A 26,463-nucleotide genomic window follows, 5' to 3' on the forward strand; every position below is an offset into this window, starting at 1 on the left:
GGGTGTGGTTGACCAACTTCCCTGTGGGTCCTGTCAACATCATGCCAGCAAAAGCGTAGCACTGACTCGCACTGCCACGTTGGCTCTGAATGAGGTTTTAAGATCACCTCCCCTCTGGACTCCACTGTCACTAAGCATAGAGTAAACAGAGGACTGACTCATACTTCTCTGTTGTCACATGGTAGGGGTCAGACACTCGGCTCTGCACAGGTCCCCACTGACACTATAGGAGGAAATAAAGGCAGAGTGCCAACCAGCACTGCCTGCCACCACCTTTTTTTACCTCATAATGCCAGGTGGGGGTGGAGGCTCAGCTCCCCACCAGGACAAGAGATGGCACTTCACACTACCTCAGTGAGTCTCATTGCTGAGTAGGGTTCAGCTCAATCAGCAGACCCTGCCAGCACTACCCTGAGAGGCGGGATCAGTGTCATCTGCTTCCACCAGGTGAGAAAAGTAAGAGCCACTTCCCACAGCCTCCCTGATAACGACTCTGACAGGAAAATCAAAGGGCTGCCTACTTCTGCCCTATGGGGAATGGAAGATCAACTACCCCCTCCATCTTACCAATTGTACCCTGGCAGGGGAATCAGATAGCTGCTGCCTGCTTCTGCTGGGCAGAGATGGAAGAACAGCTTCCAGCTGGGCCTCACCAATAGCTCACGGTGGGGGAATCAGAGTGTGCTGCCGCACTCTGTGGGGAGTGATGGTGGAACCGTGAAAGGCAGAAGGGGATTTTCTCGTCACTACTGTGTCATTCCTAAAATGCTGAAGTCCATGGCTGCCGACCTTATTTCCACCTTTCAGTTTTCCTGTGCTTAATGTTATGTTATATCCAGAGATTTTTTTTTAGCTGTATGAAGAAAAATCTGGGAGGAGTGTCAGGCTTCTTCATTTTGGGTAAAACAGAAATACTCCCTTACGGCAGAGCCAGGAGCATGCCCTTCAATTATATATATATTATATATTATATATATAATATATATATAATATGTGTGTGTATTATTGAGGATTAATTAATATAACCATAAAACTCACTTCATTTATTTAAACACATAATTAATGGTTTTTAGTATATTTATATGGCTTCCCCAGTGGCTCAGTGGTAAAGAATCTGCCTGCGATCCAGGAGCTGCAGGAAACGTGGGTTCGATCCCTGAGTCGGGAAGATCCCCTGGAGGAGGGCATGGCAACCCACTCCAGTATCTTGCCTGGAGAATTCCATTGACAGAGTAGCCTGCCGGACTGCAGTCCCTGGGATCTCAAAGAGTTGGCCAGGACTGAAGCAACTTAGCATGCACAGTATCTTTATAGAGGTGGACAACTATCACCACAATCAACTTTAGGACATTTTCATCACCCCCCACCCAAAACCCTATATGCACTAGCAGTCACTCTTCATTTCTCCCCAGCTTCTCCAGCCCCAGGGAACCACTAATCTACTTTCTCTCTAAATATCTGTCTATTCCATTTCATATTAATGGAATAATATAAAGTCAGTCTTTAGTGATTGCCTTCTTTCACTTAACATAATGTTTACAAAGTTTACCCATGGTGTAGCATGTATCAGTACTTCATTCCCTTTTATGTCTAAATAATATCTCATGGTTTGGATATACCATATTATGCTTATCCAAAAACTCATCAGTTGAAAGACTTTTGGGTTGTTTCTATTTGGGAGCTATTATTTTAAAAGCTACTATAAATAATTGTGTATAGGTTTTCATTTCTCTTGGATGTACACCTAGAAGTAGGTTTGCTGAGTCTTTATCATAACTCTATATTTATCCTTTTGCAAAACTGCCAAATTGTTTTCCAGAGTGGTTGCACCATTTCACATACCCACCAGTGTTGTATGAAACCCCTAATTTCTCTACATTCACTCTAACATTTTTTATTATCTGCCTTTTTTGTGTAGTCATCTTAGCAGGCATGGTTTTGATAGTCATCTCCTTAATGCCTATGTCTACTGAAAAATATTGCACAACCTAAAACTTGAGAATTATGGTTTATTTGGTGGGACAAAACTGAGGACTTAAGCCCAGGATGCAGCCTCTCAGAGAGCTCAGAGAAACTGCTCCAAAGATGTAAGAGAAGAGCCAAGATATACAGGAGCTTTTGCAACAAAGATCAGGTATTGGAACTTCAAAAGATTGCTGTTGATTAAAGAAAACCAGGTATCTCAAGTTAAGGAATTTAACACTAGTTTATATATAGGAAGATGTAAGAGTTGAAAACCTTCCTTGAATATGCACCTTAGCTATCTAGGGCCAGTATTCTGGTTTTTTCCCACCCGGAGTGCCCGCAGGGTGCACCACTCCAGGTGGCAGCAGTGGCTGGGGGCTGGGCAGCTGGCAGCCAATTTGCCTCCATCTTGAACTTCCTCGGGGCTCATTATCAGGGGCAGTAATGTGAAAGGTTGACAGCGGCAACATCCTTTGTGTACTGATATGGCAGGCAACACTTTTCATTCACAACTAGTAATACTGAAAATATTTTTATATGTTTCCTGGCAATTTGTATACTTCCTTGGAGAGATGTCTATTCAGATCCTTTGTCCGTTTTCTTAACTGGGCTAAATTGCCTTTTTATAATTGAATTGTAAGACTCTTAATACATTCTATAGGCAAGTTCCTGATCAGATATATGTTTAGATATATGATAAATGCTTTCATGAGTTCTCTTCTTACTTTCTTAAGAGTATCCTTTGGATGACAAAGGTTTTTAACTTTGGTGATGTCCAACTTGAATTCAGTATTTAAAAATCAGGTAGAATTGTGATGGATATTGTTTTTCTTCAGTAGTATATACACTCTATATTTGCTGCTGCTGCTGCTGCTAAGTCGCTTCAGTCGTGTCCGACTCTGTGCGACCCCATAGATGGCAGCACATCAGGCTCCCCCGTCCCTGGGATTCTCCAGGCAACAACACTGGAGTGGGTTGCCATTTCCTTCTCCAATGTATGAAAGTGAAAAGTGAAAATGAAGTCGCTCAGTCGTGTCCAACTCATAGCGATCCCATAGACTGCAGCCCACCAGGCTCCTCCGACCATGGGATTTTCCAGGCAAGAGTACTGGAGTGGGGTGCCATTGCCTGCTGGTCTGTCTTTATTTGTGTTATCTATTGAGTAGATACCTAGAAAAATTTAAGGCATCCTGTAAAATTTTCCTGGGCCACCTTTTAAGCTCATTAAGGAGCACCTATTGGGGAGAAAGCTTATATGACTATTACATAAATACATGGTCTGTGTGAAGTTTTTATTTTATCTTGTTTGCTCTTATCTTTTCCTCTTAATGGGTTTCCCATGTAGCTCAGCTGGTAAAGAATCTGCCTGCAGAGGAGACCCCGGTTCCATTCCTGGGTTGGGAATATCCCCTGGAGAAGGGAACGGCTACCTACTCCAGTATTCTGGCCTGGAGAATTCCGTGGACCATATAGTCCATGGGGTCGCAAGGAGTCAGACACAACTGAGCAACTTTCACTTCACTTCACTTTCATCTTAACAGTTTTAGGAATATTTCCAAGTATCTACAAATTGTTTGATTCATGTATATGATTGTGTCATGAATGTAAAATTCAGCTGTCATATGTGGCACAGGAGAAAAAAAGGTAGAGAGATGTATTAATCAGTGTTCTTCAGAAACACAGAGCCAACCGGATATATACATATATAGGTATATAAAAGACTGCCAATGTCTAATGCAGTGTAAGATGTATCAGCTCAAGGAGACAGTGAGAAAACAGTGAATATACCATTCCTCTGCGTTTTTGTTCTATTCAGGCCTCCGAGGGACTATGCGATGCCCACCAGTATTGGTGAGAGCTGTCTTCTTTATGCAGTCTACTGATTCAAATGCTAATCTCTTCCAAAGACACCCTAACAGACACATGCAGAGATAATTGTTTAGCAGCCATCTGGGCATCCCAGTCAAGTTGACACATTAAATTCACTGTCACAAAAATCGTGTGACAGTCATCATAGCTGTTTATATCTAGGAAAGTACCAAAATCTTGACATGAAAGTTGCATTCTGAGCTAGATGTAGAGTTCAGGGAGGACCCCAAGGAATTGTCTGTAGGTGTCATAGATGCCATCCTGTGCATGGCTTGAGGCCTCTGCTAAAATCTTCCCATGAATCATGGGGAGCCACCAAACCATGCAGTATTAAGAGTTCTCTGTCACAACAGAGATAATAGATTCTGAAAACAGCAAAAGAAAGTGATCAATATTCTATCATGTTTCATGGTGTTTGATTTTCAAGAAAAATAAATGCCAACTAAACTGCTTTAAAATGAGATGCACTCAAGGGAAAAAAGCCTAAAGCTTGGACCCAAAAATCATTTCCTAAAACAATTTTATGGGGGCATAAAATCCCAGCATTATAGCATAATGTGTAATACTATTTTATAGTGTAGAGTATTAGTTTAGACATTACACTTTGTTCAGTAATAGCTTATTGAATATATAGCATGTGAAAAGACAATAATAAAAGCATGAACATTGTAAAACATGGATTTGAAGGTGCAAGCAGTTGCTCATCCTGAGATTTTACAAGCATTGTATTTTGGAATGGCTTGCCTAGAGTTTTGTAATTTATTGATCACGGATTAAATAAACTACAAAACAAACTAATTAACTGAGTTCAAAGAATGTAAATCTTATTTGAGATGTAATATGCCTAGTATTCTGGGATTGCAATTACTACATATTATAGAAAAAACTACATAAAAATATTTTCCCTGTATATTCCCTACAGATGTGTTTTTCAATTTCTTAAAACTGTCCCCACAGAATGTTTGGCTGACCAATTAAGTAGCATGCACGATCTACATTAGAGGCATTAGAAGAAGAAGAAAATAAGTAGTTTGAATATGGGCTTCTTAGAAAGGAACAGCTCATGAAATTCTAAAGGTATAAATGTGGGAAAGGATGTATATTCCTTTGCCAGTGGCCTGTGGAGCAAGGGAATGCAGAACAGTAGCAGTCACCTGAAACCGTACATAGGACCTTGTTCTTTGATAAAAATCATTTTTTTATAATTTCTAAAAAGAAATATATCCATGACAGAAATTTTGAAATAATAGCAGATTATAAAAAAGAAAATTAAAATTACTTTTTTACAATAATAATATGTATAATTTATACATAAAAATAAAATCATAATCCTATATCTGGGTGTATATTGCGATCAAGTAGATTTCCAAACTATATGACTTTCCCAACAAAGGTCCATCTAGTCAGTGCTATGGTTTTTCCAGTAGTTATGTATGGATTTGAGAGGTGGACCATAAAGAAAGCTGGGCACTGAAGAACTGATGCTTTTGAACTGTGGTGTTGGAGAAGACTCTTGAGAGTCCCTTGGACTGCGAGGAGATCAAACCACTCAATCCTAAAGGAAATGAGTCCTGAATATTCATTGGAAGGACTGATGCTGAAGCTGAAACTCCAAAACTTTGGCTATCTGATGTGAAGAACTAACTCACTGGAAAAGACTCTGATGCAGGGAAAGATTGAAGGCAGGAGAAGAAGGGGACAACAGAGGATGAGATGGTTGAATGGCATTACTGACTCGATGGACATGAGTTTGAGCAAGTTCTGGGAGTTGGTGATGGACAGGGAAGCCTGGCGTGCTGCAGTCCATGGGGTCGCAGAGAGTTGGACACCACTGAGCTGAACTGAACTGACTGAACTGAACTGAGTATTAATTACATAGAGAGTATACTATATATTTCACAAAACCGCCCCCATGACATTGTCACCTTGGCCCCAAGTGGCATTCACCTCATCTCTGAGCAGCAGTTATAGTCCCCTCTCACCTTAGATACCACCACCACTTCAAATCGTCATTTCTTATCCTTGCAGGGCCTTTAGTAAAGATGTCATTGTGAAAAAAGGAAGCTATAAATGCCAAGAAGGGCTGAGCTATAGGTCTTGAAATACTAGCATTTTCACTTTTAATAAGTGAGATTTACAAATCCTGAGTATGCAAAGATATAGCCTCCATTATACTGTATTTATTACATAGAGAGTGTACTATACTTTTCACAGAATGGCCCCATGACATTGTCACCTTGGCCCCAAGTGGCATTCACCTCATCCCTGAGCTGCAGCTACAGTCCCTCTCACCTTAGATACCACCACCACTTCAAGTTGTCATTTCTTATACTTGCAGGACTATTAGTAAAGATGTCACTGTGACAAAAGGAAGTTATAAATGCCAAGAAGGGCTGAGCTACAGGTCTTGAGATACTAGCATTTTCAGTCTTAATCAGTGAGATTTACAAATTCTGAGTATGCAAAGATATAGCTTCCATTATACTGTACTTTACTGAATTTAAGACACCATCATTTGTAAGATGCACTGTTATTTTACGTACCATTAGGAAAGAAAATTCAGTGCAAACTAAATTCTGATATGCCATGGATTGTGAGCTGCATCGCAATTTCAGATATGTTAAAATGTGGGGGAAAAAGGTATATTTTGAGGTATATCTTGGAATCAGTGAACTAAGGTATTTCTATAACTGTACTTAACTTTCAACCTCCATTTTTAGTGATAACAGGAACACTGATCTTGTCAGTTCAAAGTAAACTCTGTCTTTTCTGGATTTTACTCAGTCTCATTTGGATAACAGTCAATTCAGAATTCTCCTGGAGATAGTTCAGAGGGAAGGACCTGCTTTTTTAATTTCAAGGTATTACATCGTCTTAGCCTCAGTCCTCCACAGGCCACAGTAGCCTCCACTGGGATATGACACAATCTGTTTTAGACATCGGTGGCCCCTCCTTGGCTTTGTTCTCCTGGTCCATACATTCTTTGCCCAGCATAACCAAACTGCAGGGTGCCTCCATGTCCTCCAGCCCTTTTGGCTATCAGTCAAGAAGCTCTGGCACTCCCAGCTAACATCCCCACCTTAGGTGAGATGCAGGACCCATCTGTGTATGCATCTCCCTCAACCAGGCCACGTTTCTGCTCTGTCTCCATACTGGGCTCTATGCTTCTCAGGAAGACTTGTAATTTTTCCTGATTACAACCTGGGGAGAAAGATTTAGATCTTCTTCTTATGGAGACCCTCCAACACAGGGAATTTCAACCCCAGGATAAGCCAGGTATATGTCCTTCTCACCCCTTTACAGATCACTGTCTTGTCCTGGCAAAGGGGCTTGTATAATTCAATGGAGCTATGAGCCATGCCATGTAGGGCCGCCCAAGATGGATGTGTCATTGTGGAGAGTTCTGACAAAATGTGATCCACTGGAGGAGGGACTGGCAAACCACCCAGTATACTTGCCGTGAGAACCTCGTGAACTGTATAAAAGGACAAAAAAGACATGATACTGAAAGATGAGCTTCCCTGGTCTGAAGCTGTCCAACATGCTACTGGGGAAGAATGGAGAAGAACTACTAATAGCCCCAGAAAGCATGAAGCATCTGGGTCAAAGTAAATGATGCTTAGTTGTGGATGTGTGTGGTGACGAAAGTAAAATCCGATGCTGCCGAGAACAGTATTGCATAGGAACCTAGAATGTTAGGTCCATGAATCAAGTAAATTGGAAGTGGTCAAGCAAGGGATGGTAACTTGGATGAGTTACAAGCTAGAATCAAGATAGGCAGGAGAAACATCAACAACCTCAGATATGCAGATGATACCACTCTAAAGGTAGGAAGTGAAGAGGAACTAAAAAGCCTCTTGATAAGGGTGAAGGAGGAGAGTGAAAGAGCTGGCTTAAAACTAAATATTAAAATCATGGCATCTGGCCCCATTACTTCAAGGCAAACAGAAAGGAAAAAAGTGGAAGCAGTGACAGATTTCCTCTTGTTGGGCTCTAAAACCACTGCAGATGATGACTGCAGCCATGAAATCAGAAGACGTTTGCTTCTTGGCAGGAAAGGGATGACAAACCTAGACAGTGGCTGAAAAGCAGAGACATCACTTGGCTGATAAAGGTCCATCTAGTCAAGGCTGTGGTCTTCCCAGTGGTCATGTATGGTTGTGAGAGCTGGACCATATAAGAAGGCAGAGCACCAAAGAATTGATGCCTTTGAACTGTGGTGCTGGAGAAGACTCCTGAGAGTCCCTTGAACTGCAAGGAGATCAAACCAGTCAATCTTAAGGGAAATCAACCTGACTACTCTTTGAAAGGACTGATGCTGAAGCTGAAACTCCAGTATTTTGGTCATCTGATGCAAACAGCTGACTCATTCAAATAGTCCCTGCTGCTGGGAAAGATTGAGGGGGCAGAAGAAGAGGGCATCAGAGGATGAGATGGCTGGATGGCATCACTGCTGCAATGGACATGAACTTGGGCAAACTCCGGGAGATGCTGAGGGACAGAGAAGCCTGGCGTGCTGCATCCATGGAGATGCAAAGAGTCAGACATAACTGGTCAACTGAGCAACAACAACAACTTTTCTCGGGGATTCGTAGCAACCAATTTTATCCTTCTCTTTTCTTCACTCCTTCCCTCAATCAACTGACTTTATCTTTACTCCCAAGAGCAGAAAAATCTGGCTAAATATTCAGACTAAACAATTATTTGTGCCAGAATCATGGCTGGCACAAATTCAAATTCAAATGGCGAGAGTTTAACTCTTTCTTGTTCTGGTTGATCCCTCACCCTAAAGGCAGCTTATACGGAAATTTTGGGGGAAAGGAGCAAGGGAGCTGAGCAGTGGGAATGAGAAGAAATCTTAGGGAACTTGTCAAAATATAATGCCACCAACAGTAATTCTGTGATACCTGGCCACATTCCTCCTAAAATACCAGAAGGGATTAAGCCTTTGCTTTATATGAGTATGCACAATTTAATCATATCTGAAGTTAAATTTTCCGGGTGGGTACTTTTAGGAGGACTCTGTAGGACTAGCAAAACATTAGACATTACTTCAAAGGTATACTCCATTTCCAAAGATCTGAGGTACTGGGTACAACAACTGAGTTAAAGTCCAATGTATTTTAGGAGTTATTCCAGTATTGTCCCTGGGAAGCAATGGAACCATATGTGGCAACCCTACAGTACATGTTTGAGAACTACTTTGCTCCCTTTGAGAAAAGCCAGGTTGCAGCCTGTGGGCTTCCCTGTAGCTTAGCCTGTAAAGAATCCGCCTGCAATGCAGGAGACCTGGGTTTGATCCCTGGGTTGGGAAGATCCTCTGGAGAAGGAAATGGCAACCCACTCCAGTATTCTTGCCTGGAGGATCCCATGGAGAGAAGAGCCAGACAGGCTACAGTCCAAGGGGTCGCAAAGAGTCAGACATGACTGAGCCACTAAAAGCCAGGCTGCAGCCTGTAGCCCACAGAACTGACTCCACAGAACCGCAAAGCCACCTCTATTGCACTAGGGGAACCAACTTCTCAGTTTGAGATTGTAGTACACTGATGTCAAAAAATGGCCTCAATTCTCCACTCTTCTTTTATCCACAGGTTGGCCTTATGATTTAATGTGGCTGATAGAAAGGGCAGAAGTGGCTATTTCTGAGCCCAGACTACCAAAGCTCTTGCATATTTCTACTTCCTCTCTTTTAGAACACTGTCCAGTACCATGAGAACAATCTTATGCTGGTCTGCCAAATAATGAGTTGCCTCAATCAACCAATGGCTCCCCTGATACCTGAGTTGGTAAAGAATCCGCCTGCAATGCAGGAGACCCCGGTTTGATTCCTAGGTTGGGAAGATCCCCTGGAAAAGGGAAAGGCTATCCACTCCAATATTCTGGCCTGGAGAATTCCATGGACTGCATAGGCCATGGGGTCTCAGAGAGTCAGACATAACTGAACAACTTTCAGTTCAGTTCACTTCACTTCCATCAACAGAAAACAACCTACCCCCAAACATTCTATTTCAGGCAACCCCAGTCATTCTGCTGAGTGACTCACACAAGCTCAGCCAAGATCAAATCTGCCAAGCTGACCTATAAGCTCAGAAACAATAATGAAGTGCTTATAGCTTTAATGCTACCTTTGGGAGTGGTTTATCATTCAGCAATAGAGAAGGACCAGCGAGGGCAGCCCTGATGTGCCAGAAATCTCTATAGAAGTTAATACCTAGGAGACAATGCTGCCTTAACAAAACACAGGACATATACCATTAGCTTTGGGACTAAGTAAAGAGCAGACGCTGAAAAACAGAGAGCAAACTGTTGGCAAAAGTTGGGGAAATGGTGATGAAATTATACTGGAGGATGGAACTATAATGACCTGTATTAAAGAGAGCAAAACAGTTGACAAAACAATTGTCTGGTTTAATGGAAGATGTAAAATATATCAAATGAACCTTTGGGTTTGACTCAGGAAGTCTCCAGGCAAAATGTTTAAAGTGTTCTAGTTGTACCTGATATGATACAGACAGGGAGGGAAAAAAAAAAAAAAGATAAGATAAAGAAGTAATTAACCAGTTTGGAAACTGACTTTGGAAGAAATATCATGACCATAACATAATGAGGTAGAAAATAAAACTATTTCTCATCACCAGTTTCCTTAGCTTGAGGACAAAAGTGAAATCAAGTGTTAAAGTTTGCAAAAGAATTAGGTGGTTCCTTAAAGGTCCTCTGACTTAAACAAAAGGACTTATTGGAATCTTCAGAGTTGGTTCCACAGAAGTCATCCCAATGTAGCAGCAAGTCTAGAGAAAGAGAGTAATGTTTGGTTTTTGTCCAATGGAGTGAAATTTTGTTCAATTCATAGGAAGATCAGAAAGTTGTGAGAACACCACTAGGATGGATTAAAAGGAACAGATTGTTCAAATTTTAAAGAAGTCTTGGTCTTCAACTTGCTATACAAGGAAACAGGCTACAAGTTTCTTATCTGTTAGTAAAAATGAGCTGCTTCTTCAGAGTCAGAGCGAAAGGTGATGAAAAACAGAGGACCGCAATGCTATTCACAGGAAGCAGTAGAGACAACGGGGCTGAGAAGACAGTTGCAGGGAGAAGAGCCCAGGTCTGATCAAGGAACATCACCAGCCTCCAGGAGAGGAGGATCTGGTAGTCTATTCCCAGCTGGGTTTCCAAATCTCTACAAACCAGTGACAGCTATGTACTGCCCATCCTTCTCTTATTTAACAAGAGTGTTGTCTGTAGTTACCTTGTTATCCCTGTGGTGTGTATGTGGGTGGTAGTTAACTTATCATTTCAGTTCATACGTTTCTGTATCAAAAGAAGCCACATCTTATAGATCACATTTGAATCTGATTTAAATCTTTAAACTCTGGAATTCAAACTTGATATCATGATTGATTAAAACTTTTGGGAACCTGGAGCTAAGGAGGCGGAAGGCAGCTTTCATAAAATGGCCCCAATTCTCTCCCTACCCTCTTTTATCCATAGCCTTTGTAATGTGACTTTGCAGCTCCTCCCATCAAGAAGTGGACTCTCTTTTCCTTGTTGAGTTGTTCCTCCTAATGAACTGTGGCAGAAGTAATGGTACACAAGATTTGAACCTAGACCTCTAAACATGGTACAAATCTCTCTCTTTTTCCTCTGTCCCTCCCTAGCTACTCGCTAGTCCACTGGAGGGACAGGTGGCCTTGTTATCTTTTTCACTGTAAACAGCAAGCAACTAGCTCCCAAATATTTCAGGGAGGAACAGATGCACCAGTTGACAGCAAATTCATGAGTGAACTCTCCAAGATCGGCCAACCCTGGCCCAGATCAGTAAAATCATCCAGCTGACCTACAAACTTCCTGATCAAAAGCAAAATGTCCACTGTTTAAATCATTAAGTTTCAGATGGCTTGTTATACCGCAACAGTTAGCTGATATAAGATGATGCTTTACCAGGAGGATCATAGGGAAAATATCATCAATATTTTTCTATCAATTCTCAGGCATACCTTATATCTTTCTGAAAAATTATTTTTCTATTAACCATTTTCTGTTGCTTGCATCTGAACATCTAATTTATAAACTAATCATAGATTATCGTCAAAGAATATTTCACAAAGTTAAAATATATACTTTAAAAATTATTTAAAATTATATATACTTTAAAAATTTATTTAAAACGCATGTATTAACATTATACATGCATAATAAGAGAAAAAAATGTTTAGAAGGCTCTTTGGGGAGCTGGTATGTAATTTAATAATTCTGCCTCAGTTTATTTTTTCAGTAAAATTCAATTTTCAAAATTACATCTTCAACGTTTAAGACCATATGTATAACAAGTTCTATCTTTCTAAAATTATTTCTACCATTCCATGTATATTTGCCAACAGAGAGATATCTGAGAGCCACATATGTATCAGGATTTGTGATTACTATGTCTGAAATATGTTAAACAAGTGACTCCACTCAGTCTAGGCAAAGATCAATCAGTTCAGGTAAGACAAAGATGTTCAAACTTTCTCTTTGACCAAATACACTGATTGATCTATTGAATTAAATCAATATAATACAACTTGTAACTCTATGAAGATCAAGATTAATTATATCAGAAGTATTCACTGATGGAAAAACTCTAATAAAACTAAAAGACATATGCCTTCATATTTTCCAGACCTTGGGAAAGAAGAACAAACTACAGCATAACATGATCCTTTTCTCACTTCCTATAGGATCAACATTTTTAATCCACTCATTCTTCATGAGCATCATCTAATAAATCAGATGATCCCAAAGAAGACACAGAATGACATTAATTGTGGGCCATCATACTTTTGTTGAATAACTCTCAGTAGTAATTTTCTAATTGATTTCACAAAACAAAACCAGAAATTCAGAGAAAATTCCTAAAATATTAGTCTTTGCTTTTTTTCTAAAACAATTTTGTTCAGGATAATCAATCATTTTCTTAGGATATATATATCATAGAATTCTAGATTGCTGTCAAATCAAGATCATTGTCTCAGGTTTTAGTTTTTTTAAGCTACAATTTACATTGATATATCTTCTTCACATAGGTCATATTTCACAGTCTACAGGCAAAAATTAGGTCTCCCTTGTCATTGTTGTGTTAGTCATGTTAGTTGCTCAGTTGTGCCCAACTCTTTGCCACCCCATGGACTGCAGCCCAACGAGGCCCCTCTGTCCATGAGATTTTCCAGGCAAGGATACTGGAGTGGGTAGCCATTTCTTTCTCCAGGGGATCTTCCCAACCCAGGGATCAAACCCAGATCTTCTGCACTGCAGGCAGATTCTTTACCGACTGAGCTACAAGGGAAGCCCATACCAATCTCAAAACTCTGTTTTAGGGACTTCCCTGACTGTCCAGTGATTATTACTTCAACCCCACTCCATCCACTGTCAATGCAGGAGGTATGGGTTCAGTCCCTGTTCAGGGAGCTAATATCTCCCATGCCTCCCAGCCAAAAGATCAAAGCACAAAACAGAAGCAAATTCAACAGACTTTAAAAATGGTCCACAAACTTAAAAAGAGTTCTCTTTTATCTGTATTTACTTACAATAGTGTAGGAACTCTTCTTTTCCATCAAGTTTTATACTAATCTATCTAGAAGTCCCTTAGGTGCTATCTCTGTGTCTCTGATCTCATGTTCTCTGTTATTATGTGGCTGGCAATCAACATCTCACTCTTCCGTTGTGCTATCTCACTGTTATACTACTATTACTTAGGCCACAGATGCCCATTACCAATATACATGCAGAAGCAGAGAAGCTGACAGTGCAGCAAGAAAGAGCCAGAGAGACTGAAGATGTCTCCATCCTGTTGATAGATAGGGCTGTTCCAGCCTCTTATGTCCTCCTGACAGTGCCATTTCTCCAAGTCATACTTTTGCCTCCATCACTGCTGCTAGGAACCAGTGATACTGATGATATGTTTTCAGAGATCAAAAAAGATTTTGATTAAATGGCGTTTTTAGTGTTTGCTTTTAGCTTTTTAAATTTATTCACCCTTAGTTTAGGGTTCCACCTTGAGATGAATCTTGGAGGTGGCAGCCCAACTGGAGGCACCACAACCGGAAGCTTTTTTTTTTTTTTTTTTTTCGGCCATGCTGTGTGGCATGTAGGATCTTAATTCCTCCACCAGGGACTGAATCTGCTCTGCCAGCTGTGGAAGCACAGAGTCTGAACCACTGGATGGCCAGGGATGTCCCCAAAATAACATTTTTTATCTGATTTTCACAAAAGCAATGTGCCTCAAATCTCTTGTTAGGCCCCTCCAGGAAGCAACATAATTCCTCATATAACCTCCTGACAAGACCCTCAACTGTCAGGCACACAACTAGGCCAGCTATTATTCAAGAATAAAACATAGCTTGGGCTCAATTAGGGTCTCCTCTATTTTCATTACAAAGCAAGTGAAAACAAACAACAACAAAAACCCAACAACTATGACACTGAGTTGCTTTCTACTTAGTTGAAGTAGATTTTTATATGTGTCAATACAGGCAAATACCCTGTAAAATTTACTGTTCATAATAAACCCCATTTATCATGAGTTTATTATGTTCCAAACACTACACAGGGATTTACAGGAGCCTCTCATTGATCACTTTTTCAAATAAGATTGAGGTTTAGGGAAATATTTAGTAACTTGATGAAAGTCATAGTTAAGCCAGGCCTACTTGATGACAAAACTCTTGTTCTTAATTGCTGTGATCTAAAGCATCACAGACTCAATGGACATGGGTTTGGGTGGACTCTGGGAATTGGTGATGGACAGGTGTGCCTGGCGTGCTGCGGTTCATGGGGTCGCAAAGAGTCAGACACAAATGAGAGACTGAACTGAACTGAAAGCAGCAAGGGATATCTCCTACAGAAAGAATGAGATTTCGAATATGAAGACCACTGATTTTGTTTTATTTAATGACCATTTTTACATTCTTATTTATACTTTAATCTATGCTAGACACTTGGAAGCCAATGAGCAAGATGGCCTTCATAAAGCTCAAATTCAAATTTTCTTTCCCATCCTTCTTGACAGATAATCCAAGACCAATAAATGCAATTTTATTAGAGAGAAATATATGAATTCAGACTAACCTCAAAGGGTAATGAACCATTTGACCTGTAGAGAAACATATACTTCAACTTTCCTGGAAGTTACTGAATTAACCAGGGATCAGCATCATCATGCATGAGCTTTATTTAGTACAAGGTGCAACATAAAAATGCATGAGTTACAATCTAGTATAGTCTTAAACTCAATCCTTTTGTTAGTAAAAATGTCTAACTTAGATCAATTAATATACAGAGCCATCTATAGAATGATAAACTTACAGTGTAATTCCAAAATGAATCCATTTCTGCAATATCTGCTCTGCCAGCTAAAAAATTTAGAATATACTATTTGCAAAAACAAAAATACTATCTTTAAAATAAAACAGGCCTCAAGGAAACTCTGGTTTATAGTTGATATTATTTCAAAAATACTGAAATTTCTTAAACTTGCGTTTACAAGGACTAAAAGGAAAAGTCAATGCTCTTTCTCTCCTCCAGAAATATTGAATATCATCTTCAATTACTGACACTCTATATAATATTTTAGAGAGTTAACTCTATGTGCCAAGTGGGACTTATGGGAAGGGAGGGGAAATCGTTTACATGATCTGAAAAATAAAATGAAAAATTTTAACTACATTGATTCAATAAGATCTTTGATAACAATAACAAAAAGGAGAGTTTCCTTGACTTGTTTTGTACTTTAAGAGAACCATTCACCACATTAGAAATAGGAGGGAATTCCTGTCAGCCAGAAAGACACAGAACCTGTATTTAATCTTCTTCCAGTTAGAAAAAGCTGTTCTGCTGTAATATTATGTCTAAAATTAGAATGAAGGAAAGAGTAGAGAATTGAATTAATTTATATGAAGGAGTAAATCTGTCATGCAACCAAGTGAGATTGACTAAGTGGCTTACCATGAGTAAAAAAATAGAACAAGCGGTGATACAGAAAAGACCATAGATTATTCTACATTTTTATAGCTTAAGTTTGAGTCTGTCTTTGGTAGAAAGGACTTTAACTTCATGTAAAGACAGAATGTCAAGACTAGTTTTCTTCCTGCCAGTTCAGTATATAGTAGGACGTTAGCCTCTATAGTATAATTTGAACAACTGATCAAATCTCACTATCACACCTATCCCCCATGTGTCTGAAATTCCTTATTAGCAGTTCAGTCCTTTGAATCTGGTAGGATTTTTTTTTTTTAATTCACCCTGGTCTTTGGTGGTTTAATCTGTATAATTGCTTTCGGCATTTCCGAGTTTCTCTGTAATTTCTCTTCTGTATCGAATTTTTCATGTGGTTTGTATTAGGACTTGAAATGATCAATTAAGATAGAGTGAAAACATGATTTTGAAAATTAGTTATGAAAATACAGGAAAAGATCTTAAATTTTGATTAGAAAATAAGCTAACTTGCAAGATCATGATATCCATCCTTTCCCTTTCAAAGATATGAAATTATTTCATTTTTAATTACATAACCTTCAGGAAATAACCTAGACATCCTACTTTGGTATCTAAACCAATGATGAACAGTCATCATAGACAAGCAATTTCTCACCTAAATAATAAGAAGTTTTCATTTGGAAGCCTACATCTCTATCTCTTCAGTACAATTTAAACATTATTTGTGAGCATTCACTAAGGACGAGTCACTGTACTAGGTACATCAGAAAAAACAAGATAGGACATGGTCTCTGTCCTTAAGGGAACTCCCATCTTCTTAAGGCAAGAGACACATAAATTCAAGGAGTTCTAAAGCAGGACAGATTGTGACAAATGCAACAGAAATATAAACAAAATGTTAGTAATTAGCAGAGAAGTTCCAGAGAAGGCAATGGTAATCCACTCCAGTACTCTTGCCTGGAAAATCCCATGGATGGAGGAGCCTGGTAGGCTGCAGTCCATGGGGTCGCTAAGAGTCGGGCATGTTTGAGCGACTTCACTTTGACTTTTCACTTTCATGCATTGGAGAAGGAAATGGCAACCCACTCCAGTATTCTTGCCTGGAGAATTCCAGGGATAGAGGAGCCTAGTGGGCTGCCATCTATGGGGTCGCACAGAGCCGGACACAACTGAAGCAACTTAGCAGCAGCAGCAGAGAAATTCAGAGATATATATCATCTTAAAATTGGGGCAACGAAAGGATCTTTTAGAAAAGGTGAAATCTAGGGACTTCTTGATGGTGCAGTGGATAGGAATCCACCTGCCAATGCAGGGGACATGGACTCAGTCCCTCGTCTGGGAAGGTCCCACATGCTGGGGAGCAACTACTACTGAGCAACAACCACAACTACTGAGCCTGTGCTCTAGGGCCCTCCAGCCACAACTACTGAGCCCGAGTGCTGCAACTACTGAAGCCAGGTGCCTTGAGACCATGCTCCACAACAAGAGAAGCTACTGCAATGAGAAGCCCATGTATCACAGCTAGCGAGTAGCCCCCACACTCCACAACTAGGAAAAACCCATACGCAGCAGCAAAGACCCAGTGCAACGAAATATTAATTAAATAAAAAGAAAACGTGATAGCTGCTGAATAGTCTACCTCATGCCAACAAAGCAAGACAGGAATAAATAATACCTGTATTTATGAAAACTCTCAGGAGAGCAGGTCCTGAATATACTACAGGGGGCCAACAAAGAACAGTGATGGTGTGAATAAATTGCAGTACCATAGAAGAGAAGATTTTCGAAGATTTGTCCTTCTACAAGGGTTGGGGAGGGGTCTGCCTTGAAATGGAAATAAGTTTCACCAGCTAATGCAGGAGAGTGAAGGACATTCCAAGCAGCAGAGTATCACATAATTGAGGAATGGCTCTAAAATAAGGGTGCAAGTTTCACAAGGGTAGACAACGACAGGGATTTCAGAGACAAGGGGATAAACAGCAGTTCATTATCATCTGCAAAAGAACACTGTGTAAGTTGGAAGACAGCTATTGACTCAAATCTGAATTTTGTTCTTCCTGAATTTTATTTTCTAATTCCTTCATTGTGCTGTTACTGAGCCCTCTCAGGGTCCCTAAATTCATCTCAAGGCTGAATTTCACATTTCCTCCATACTAAGAGTCTTTGCCTCCCAAATTCTATACACAATACACTCATTGGCACATTTAAGTCTATTCTCTAGTTGACAAAGGCTGAGAGACTTCTCTGTTTACAAAGACCGTGTGGTTTTTCCTTGTACAATTTCACGTTGTTGTTGTTTAGTCGCTCCGTTGGTTCCAACTCCTTCGTGACCCCATGAACCGTAGCCCAACCAGGCTCTTCTGTCCATGAGATTTTTTCAGTCAAGATTACTGGAGTGGGTTGCCATTTCCTCCTCCAAGGGATCTTTCCAACCCAGGGATAAAACCCGCATCTCCATGTCTCCTGCATTGCAGGCAGATTCTTTATTGCTGAGCCACCACCAAGGAACCTCACAACATATTCATGCCATTATTCTAAATAGCCCAGACCAGACGGCAGCATGTCCCCACAGGCCACCACCACAGCTTGCGTTATCAGGCCAAGTTATAAGATAGTTACCATAGAAGTCTGGCTTGAAACTTGTCTCCTTTCTCCCCACAGTTCCTCAGAATGGGTACTCATTGTTTCTGCCAGGTTTTGTTTTGTTATTTTAAGTGCTTCTGACTTGACCTTGCTGAACAAAATATCTGCCCAGTAATCTATTCATCACAAACCTGTGGTTCAACAAGTTGCAAAGATCTTCCCTGGAATTACTATCATCTCCGTTCTACGTGAGGGTTATTTTCCTCCAGGAGGCACCAGGTTACCATTTTTAGCCTCTGGTCCACCAGATAATAACATCTCTTCTTGGCGGCCAAGAAGAGCGGGCAGTACCTAGGATTAGGCAATAAATATTGGGTTGGCAAAAAAGTGTGTTTGGTAATTAAAAATCCGAACAAACTTTTTGGCCAACCCCACAGTTCCCGTATCCAGCACTCTAAAAACCAATACAATTACTTGCTGTTTATCCTTGCCTTTACCATAAAGCTGTTTCAAATGTACATGGTTCTACCTTAGGGCTACTTTCCCAGATAGTCACTCTCTTGCTTGTCCATTTATTTATTAAACAAATTTTGAGATCATAAAAAAGACAAATAACAGATATAAAGAAAACATAACACCATTTAGTGGGGGAAATGTCAACACATGTAATACACTGGTATATAATATTATATCATGTCAGGTAGCAAATGCAACAGTGGAAAAATAAGCAAGATAAACAGACACCTACAGATCTCATCTACCTGTGAGACATGATATAAAGATAAAGGTGATCCAACACAATATATATCAGAGATGATTCTTAAATGCCCACTCAGTTGAGTTCAGTTCAGTCACCCAGTCATGTCCGACTCTTCGAGACCCCATGAATTGCACCACGCCAGGCCTCCCTGTCCATCACCAACTCCCGGAGTTCACTGAGACTCATGTCCATCGAGTTGGTGATGCCATCCAGCCATCTCATCCTCTGTCGTCCCCTTCTCCTACAGCCCCCAATCCCTCCCAGCATCAGAGTCTTTTCCAATGAGTCAAATCTTCACATGAGGTGGCCAAAGTACTGGAGTTTCAGCTTTAGTATCAGTTCTTCCAAAGAACACCCAGGGCTGATTTCCTTTAGAATGGTCTGGTTGGATCTCCTTGCAGTCCAAGGGACTCTCAAGAGTCTTCTCCAATACCACAGTTCAAAAGCATCAATTCCTTGGCACTCAGCCTTCTTCACAGTTCAATTCTCACATCCATACATGACCACAGGAGAAACTATAACCTTCACTAGACAGACCTTTGTTGGCAAAGTAATGTCTCTGCTTTTGAATATGTCATCTAGGTTGCTCATGACTTTCCTTCCGAGGAGTAAGTGACTTTCAATTTCATGGCTGCAGTCACCATCTGCGGTGATTTTGGAGCCCAGAAAAATAAAGTCTGACACTGTTTCCACTGTTTCCCCATCTATTTCCCATGAAGTGATGGGACCAGAGGCCATATTATTAGTTTTCTGAATGTTGAGTTTTAAGCCAACTTTGTCACTCTCCTCTTTTACTTTCAACAAGAGGCTTTTTAGTTCCTCTTCACTTTCTGCCATAAGGGTGGTGTCGTCTGCATATCTGACATTATTGAAATTTCTCCCAGCAATCTTAATTCCAGCTTGTGCTTCTTCCAGTCCAGCGTTTCTCATGATGTACCCTGCATAGAAGTTAAATAAGCAGGGTGACAATATACAGCCTGACGTACTCCTTTTCCTATTTGGAACCAGTCTGTCGTTCCATGTCCAGTTCTAACTGTTACTTCCTGACCTGCATATAGGTTTCTCAAGAGGCAGGTCAGGTGGTCTGGTATTCCCAACTCTTTCAAAATTCTCCACAGTTTATTGTGATCCACACAGTCAAAGGCTTTGGCAGTGTCAATAAAGTAGAAATAGATGCTTTTCTGGAACTCTCTTGCTTTTTCCATGATCCAGCGGATGTTGGCAATTTGATCTCTGGGTCCTCTGCCTTTTCTAAAATCAGCTTGAACATCAGGAAGTTCACGGTTCACATATTGCTGAAGCCTGGCTTGGAGAATTTTGAGCATCACTTTACTAGCATGTGAGATGAGTGCAATTGTGCCGTAGTTTGAGCATTCTTTGGCATTGCCTTTCTTTGGGATTGGAATGAAAACTGACCTTTTCAGGTCAGTTGTGAAACTGCGGCCACTGCTGAGTTTTCCAAATTTGCTGGCATATTGAGTGCAACACTTTCACAGCATCAACTTCCAGGATTTGAAATAGCTCATCTGGAATTCCATCATCTCCACTAGCTTTGTTCGTAGTGATGCTTTCTAAGGCCCACTTGACTTCACATTCCAGGATGTCTGGCTCTAGGTGAGGGATCACAGCATTGTGATTATCTACTTTCCCAAGAAAGAAGACTACATCCAGAAAAATGTTTAAAAATAAAGCAGTCTATTAAGGAAAGAATAGCCATCTTTTAGCTACCACATAGATACAGTGCTTGATGAACTATTGACTGAGGTTCATGACATTGTACAAGAGACAGGGATCAAGACCATCCTCATGGAAAAGAAATGCAAAAAAGCAAAATGGTTGTCTGGGGAGGCCTTACAGACAGCTGTGGAAAGAAGAGAAGTGAAAAGCAAAGGAAAAAAGGAAAGACATAAGCATCTGAATGCAGAGTTCCAAAGAATAGCAAGAAGAGATAAGAAAGCCTTCTTCAGCGATCAATGCAAAGAAATAGAGGAAAACAACAGAATGGGAAAGACTAGAGATATCTTCAAGAAAATTAGAGATACCAAGGGAACATTTCATGCAAAGATGGGCTCAATAAAGGACAGAAATGGTATGGAACTTACAGAAGCAGAAGATATTAAGAAGAGATGGCAAGAAAACACAGAAGAACTGTACAAAAAAGATGTTCATGACCCAGATAATCACGATGGTGTGATCACTGACCTAGAGCCAGACATCCTGGAATGTGAAGTCAAGTGGGCCTTAGAAAGCATCACTACGAACAAAGCTAGTAGAGGTAATGGAATTCTAGTTGAGCTATTTCAAATCTGAAAGATGATGCTGTGAAAGTGTTGCACTCAATAGGCCAGCAAATTTGGAAAACTCAGCAGTGGCCACAGGACTGGAAAAGGTCAGTTTTCATTCCAATCCTAAAGAAAGGCAATGCCAAAGAATGCTCAAACTACCGCACAATTGCACTCATCTCACACGCTAGTAAAGTAATGCTCAAAATTCTCCAAGCCAGGCTTCAGCAATACATGAACCATGAACTTACTGATGTTCAAGCTGGTTTTAAGGCAGAGGAACCAGAGATCAAATTGCCAACATCCACTGGATTATGGAAAAAGCAAGAGAGTTCCAGAAAAGCATCTATTTCTGCTTTATTAACTATGCCAAAGCCTTTGACTGTGTGGATCACAATAAACTGTGGAAAATTCTGAAAGAGATTGGGGATACCAGACCACCTGATCTGCCTCTTGAGAAATTTGTATGCAGATCAGGAAGTAACAGTTAGAACTGGACATGGAACAACAGAATGGTTCCAAATAGGAAAAGGAGGATGTCAAGGCTGTATATTGTCACTCTGCTTATTTAACTTATATGCAGAGCACATCATGAGAAACACTGCACTGGAAGAAACACAAGCTGGAATCAAGATTGCCAGAAGAAGTATCAATAACCTCAGATATGCAGATGATACCACCCTTATGGCAGAAAGTGAAGAGGAACTAAAAAGCCTCTTGATGAAAGTGAAAGTGGAGAGTGAAAAAGTTGGCTTAAAGCTCAACATTCAGAAAATGAAGATCATGGCATCTGGACCCATCACCTCATGGGAAATAGATGGGGAAACAGTGGAAACAGTGTCAGACTTTATTTTTCTGGGCTCCAAAATCACTGCAGATGGTGACTGCAGCCATGAAATTAAAAGTCGCTTACTCCTTGGAAGGAAAGTCATGAGCAACCTAGATGGCATGTTCAAAAGCAGAGACATTACTTTGCCAACAAAGGTCTGTCTAGTGAAGGCTATGATTTTTCCTGTGGTCATGTATGGATGTGAGAGTTGGACTGTGAAGAAGGCTGAGCGCTGAAGAAATGATGCTTTTGAACTGTGGTGTTGGAGAAGACTCTTGAGAGTCCCTTGGACTGCAAGGAGATCCAACCAGTCCATTCTGAAGGAGATGAGCCCTGGGATTTCTTTGGAAGGAATGATGCTAAAGCTGAAACTCCAGTACTTTGGCCACCTCATGTGAAGATTTGACTCATTGGAAAAGACTCTGATGCTGGGAGGGATTGAGGGCAGGAGGAGAAGGGGACGACAGAGGATGAGATGGCTGGATGGCATCACTGACTCGATGGACATGAGTTTGGGTGAACTCCGGGAGTTGGTGTTGGACAGGTAGGCCTAGCATGCTTCGATTCATGGGGTCGCAAAGAGTCAGACACAACTGAGCAACTGAACTGACTGACTGATGATGAATGTAGACCTTCCCCGTAGAGCCAGTGGTTAAAAAAAAAAAAAAAAAATACCTGCCCATGCAGAAGATGTAAGACACGCATGTTTGATCTTGGGTTGAGAAGTTCCCCTGGAGAAGGGCATAGCAACCCATGCCAGTATTCTTGCCTGAAAAATTCCTTGGACAGAGGATCCTGGCAGGCCACAGTCCATAGGATTACACAGTGTTGGACACAACTGAAGCACCTTAGCATGCCCACACACATGATAAATGCAATGTGTAAATAACAAAATATTGTCTGAGGTATTGAGACAAAGGTCAGTTGTCTAAACTGATCATCGGAACAAATGCGCCTGAGGCAAGAACCTGAAAAAGAACAGGAAAGCCAGGAGCTACCAGGGATCTAGGAACAGGACTCCAGGGAGCAGTAGATCTGGCAAGTCCAGAAATATCAGGGGAAATTTATAAGATGAGAAGCCACCAACACCACAGCTCTGGTTAGTTTTTCAGAGCTTCATGTTCATATATGTGGGCACAGTGGTTAGATGCCCCAGGGCCAAGCTAAGATCGATATTAATGGCTAAATCATCTTCACCTCAAGCTAAATGCTTCTAAAAGGGTAAGTTCTTTGAATTCTAACTTCATGGCTGATTTTTCATCACATTATTCATAAATACAATAAAAAGGACCAGATAGTGCGCTATCAATTTTCTCTTCATTTTATTGAAATGAAGCTGATTTACAAAGTTGTTAGTTTCGATGTACAACACAGTGATTCAGTTATATATATATACATACTCCTTTTCAGATTCTTTTCCCTTATCAGATCAGATCAGATCAGTCGCTCAGTTGTGTCCGACTCTTTGCGACCCCACGAATCGTAGCACGCCAGGCCTCCCTGTCCATCACCAACTCCCGGAGTTCACTGAGACTCACGTCCATCGAGTCAGTGATGCCATCCAGCCATCTCCTCCTCTGTCGTCCCCTTCTCCTCCTGCCCTCAATCCCTCCCAGCATCAGAGTCTTTTCCAATGAGTCAACTCTTCGCATGAGGTGGCCAAAGTACTGGAGTTTCAGCTTTAGTATCAGTTCTTCCAAAGAACACCTAGGACTGATTTCCTTTAGAATGGTCTGGTTGGATCTCCTTGCAGTCCAAGGGACTCTCAAGAGTCTTCTCCAATACCACAGTTCAAAAGCATCAATTCCTCGGCACTCAGCCTTCTTCACAGTCCAACTCTCACATCCATACATGACCACAGGAAAAACCATAGCCTTCACTAGACAGACCTTTGTTGGCAAAGTAATGTCTCTGCTTTTGAATATGTCATCTAGGTTGCTCATGACTTTCCTTCCGAGGAGTAAGCGACTTTTAATTTCATGGCTGCAATCACCATCTGCAGTGATTTTGGAGCCCAGAAAAATAAAGTCTGACACTGTTTCCACTGTTTCCCCATCTATTTCCCATGAAGTGATGGGACCAGATGCCATATTATTAGTTTTCTGAATGTTGAGTTTTAAGCCAACTTTGTTGCTCTCCTCTTTTACTTTCATCAAGAGGCTTTTTAGTTCCTCTTCACTTTCTGCCATAAGGGTGGTGTCATCTGCATATCTGAGGTTATTGATATTTCTCCCAGCAATCTTAATTCCAGCTTGTGCTTCTTCCAGTCCAGCGTTTCTCATGATGTACCCTGCATATAAGTTAAATAAGCAGGGTGACAATATACAGCCTTGATGTACTCCTTTTCCTATTTGGAACCAGTCTGTTGTTCCATGTCCAGTTCTAACTGTTGCTTCCTGACCTGCATACAAATTTCTCAAGAGGCAGATCAGGTGGTCTGGTATTCCCAACTCTTTCAGAATTTTCCACAGTTGATTGTGATCCACACAGTCAAAGGCTTTGGCATAGTCAATAAAACAGAAATAGATGTTTTTCTGGAACTCGCTTGCTTTTTCTATGATCCAGCGGATTTTGGCAATTTGGTCTCTGGTTCCTCTGCCTTTTCTAAAACCAGCTTGAACATCAGGAAGTTCATAGGTCACATATACTACTCTGTGCTATACAGTTGGTCTTTGTTGTTCCTCTACTTTATATATAGTAGTGTATTTATGTTAATCCCAACCTCCTAATTTATCCCTCCCCCCAGAATACTATTAATTTTTATCTGTGCTTAATAGTTGATACTTCTTTCAATATTACTATCCTGCTTTCTTTTAGGTGAAAGTGAATGTTTCTGGGCAGAGCGGGAGGAGGCAGGCGGCAAACCAGCTTGGGGAGGCACTTGCGGGGCTGCAGCATTGCGGAGGGGCCATGACAGAATCACCCCTGAAAGTTTGCATCGTGGGCTCGGGGAACTGGGGTTCAGCTATTGCAAAAATAATTGGTAATAATGTCATGAAACTTCAGAAGTTTGCCTCCACCGTCAAGATGTGGGTCTTTGAAGAAATGGTTAATGGGAGAAAACTGATAGACATCATAAATAACGACCATGAAAATGTAAAATATCTCCCTGGACACAAGCTGCCAGACAATGTGATTGCAGTCCCCAACCTCAGTGAGGCTGTGTGGGATGCAGACCTGCTGGTGTTTGTGATCCCCCACCAGTTCATCAACAGCATCTGCGAGGAGATCTCTGGGAAAGTGCCCAAGGGCGCCCTGGGCATCAGCCTCATCAAGGGCATAGATGAGGGTCCCCAGGGGCTGAAGCTCATTTCTGACATCATCCGAGAGAAGATGGACATTGACGTCAGTGTGCTGATGGGCGCCAACACTGCCAATGAGGTGGCTGCCGAGAAGTTCTGTGAGACCACCATCGGCAGCAAGGTAATGGAGCACGGCCTCCTCTTCAAAGAACTTCTTCAGACTCCAAATTTTCGAATTAAGGTGGTTGCTGAGGCAGACGCTGTTGAACTTTGTGGCGCTCTGAAGAACATTGTGGCCGTGGGAGCCGGGTTCTGCGACGGCCTCCACTGCGGCGACAACACCAAAGCTGCCGTCATCCGCCTGGGGCTCATGGAAATGATCACCTTCGCCAGGATCTTCTGCAAGGGCCACGTGTCCAAAGCCACCTTCCTGGAGAGCTGCGGCGTGGCCGACCTGATCACTACCTGCTACGCGGGCCGGAACCGCAAGGTAGCTGAGGCCTTTGCGGTGACCGGAAAGACCATTGAAGAACTGGAGAAGGAGATGCTGAACGGGCAGAAGCTGCAAGGACCACAGACTTCCGCCGAGGTGTATGGCATCCTCAAACCGAAGGGACTGCTGGACAAGTTTCCATTGTTCACGGCGGTGTACCAGATCTGCTACGAAGGCAGGCCTGTTGAAGAGATGTTGTCTTGTCTCCAGAATCATCCGGAGTATACATAAAGGGAATCCTGCAGCACGTTAGGGAAAGTCCTGCCTTTCTGATTGCTTGTCTGGATTCAAATGGAAACCGGGATTTGGTCACAAGATGCTTGTGTGACCGTAACCCCATCACAGGTGCTGTGAATTTTTACAGGTTCATTTTTTAGCATATATGAGTCTGTGTGTGTTCCTTCCTTGTTCTGTGGATGTTTCTATGAACCAAAATTAAAGGCCCCTTTAAAAATTACTTCTGAAATTCT

The 26,463-nt window shown here is 41.3% G+C and overlaps 1 pseudogene; it reads left to right on the forward strand.

Moving 5' to 3' along the window:
• Nucleotides 1-334: 334 nt before the first annotated feature.
• Nucleotides 335-26,463, forward strand: LOC109563621 (glycerol-3-phosphate dehydrogenase 1-like protein pseudogene; annotated as a pseudogene).

The sequence above is a fragment of the Bos indicus genome, chromosome 9 (assembly GCF_029378745.1).
Source record: "Bos indicus isolate NIAB-ARS_2022 breed Sahiwal x Tharparkar chromosome 9, NIAB-ARS_B.indTharparkar_mat_pri_1.0, whole genome shotgun sequence".
Lineage (NCBI taxonomy): Eukaryota > Metazoa > Chordata > Mammalia > Artiodactyla > Bovidae > Bos > Bos indicus.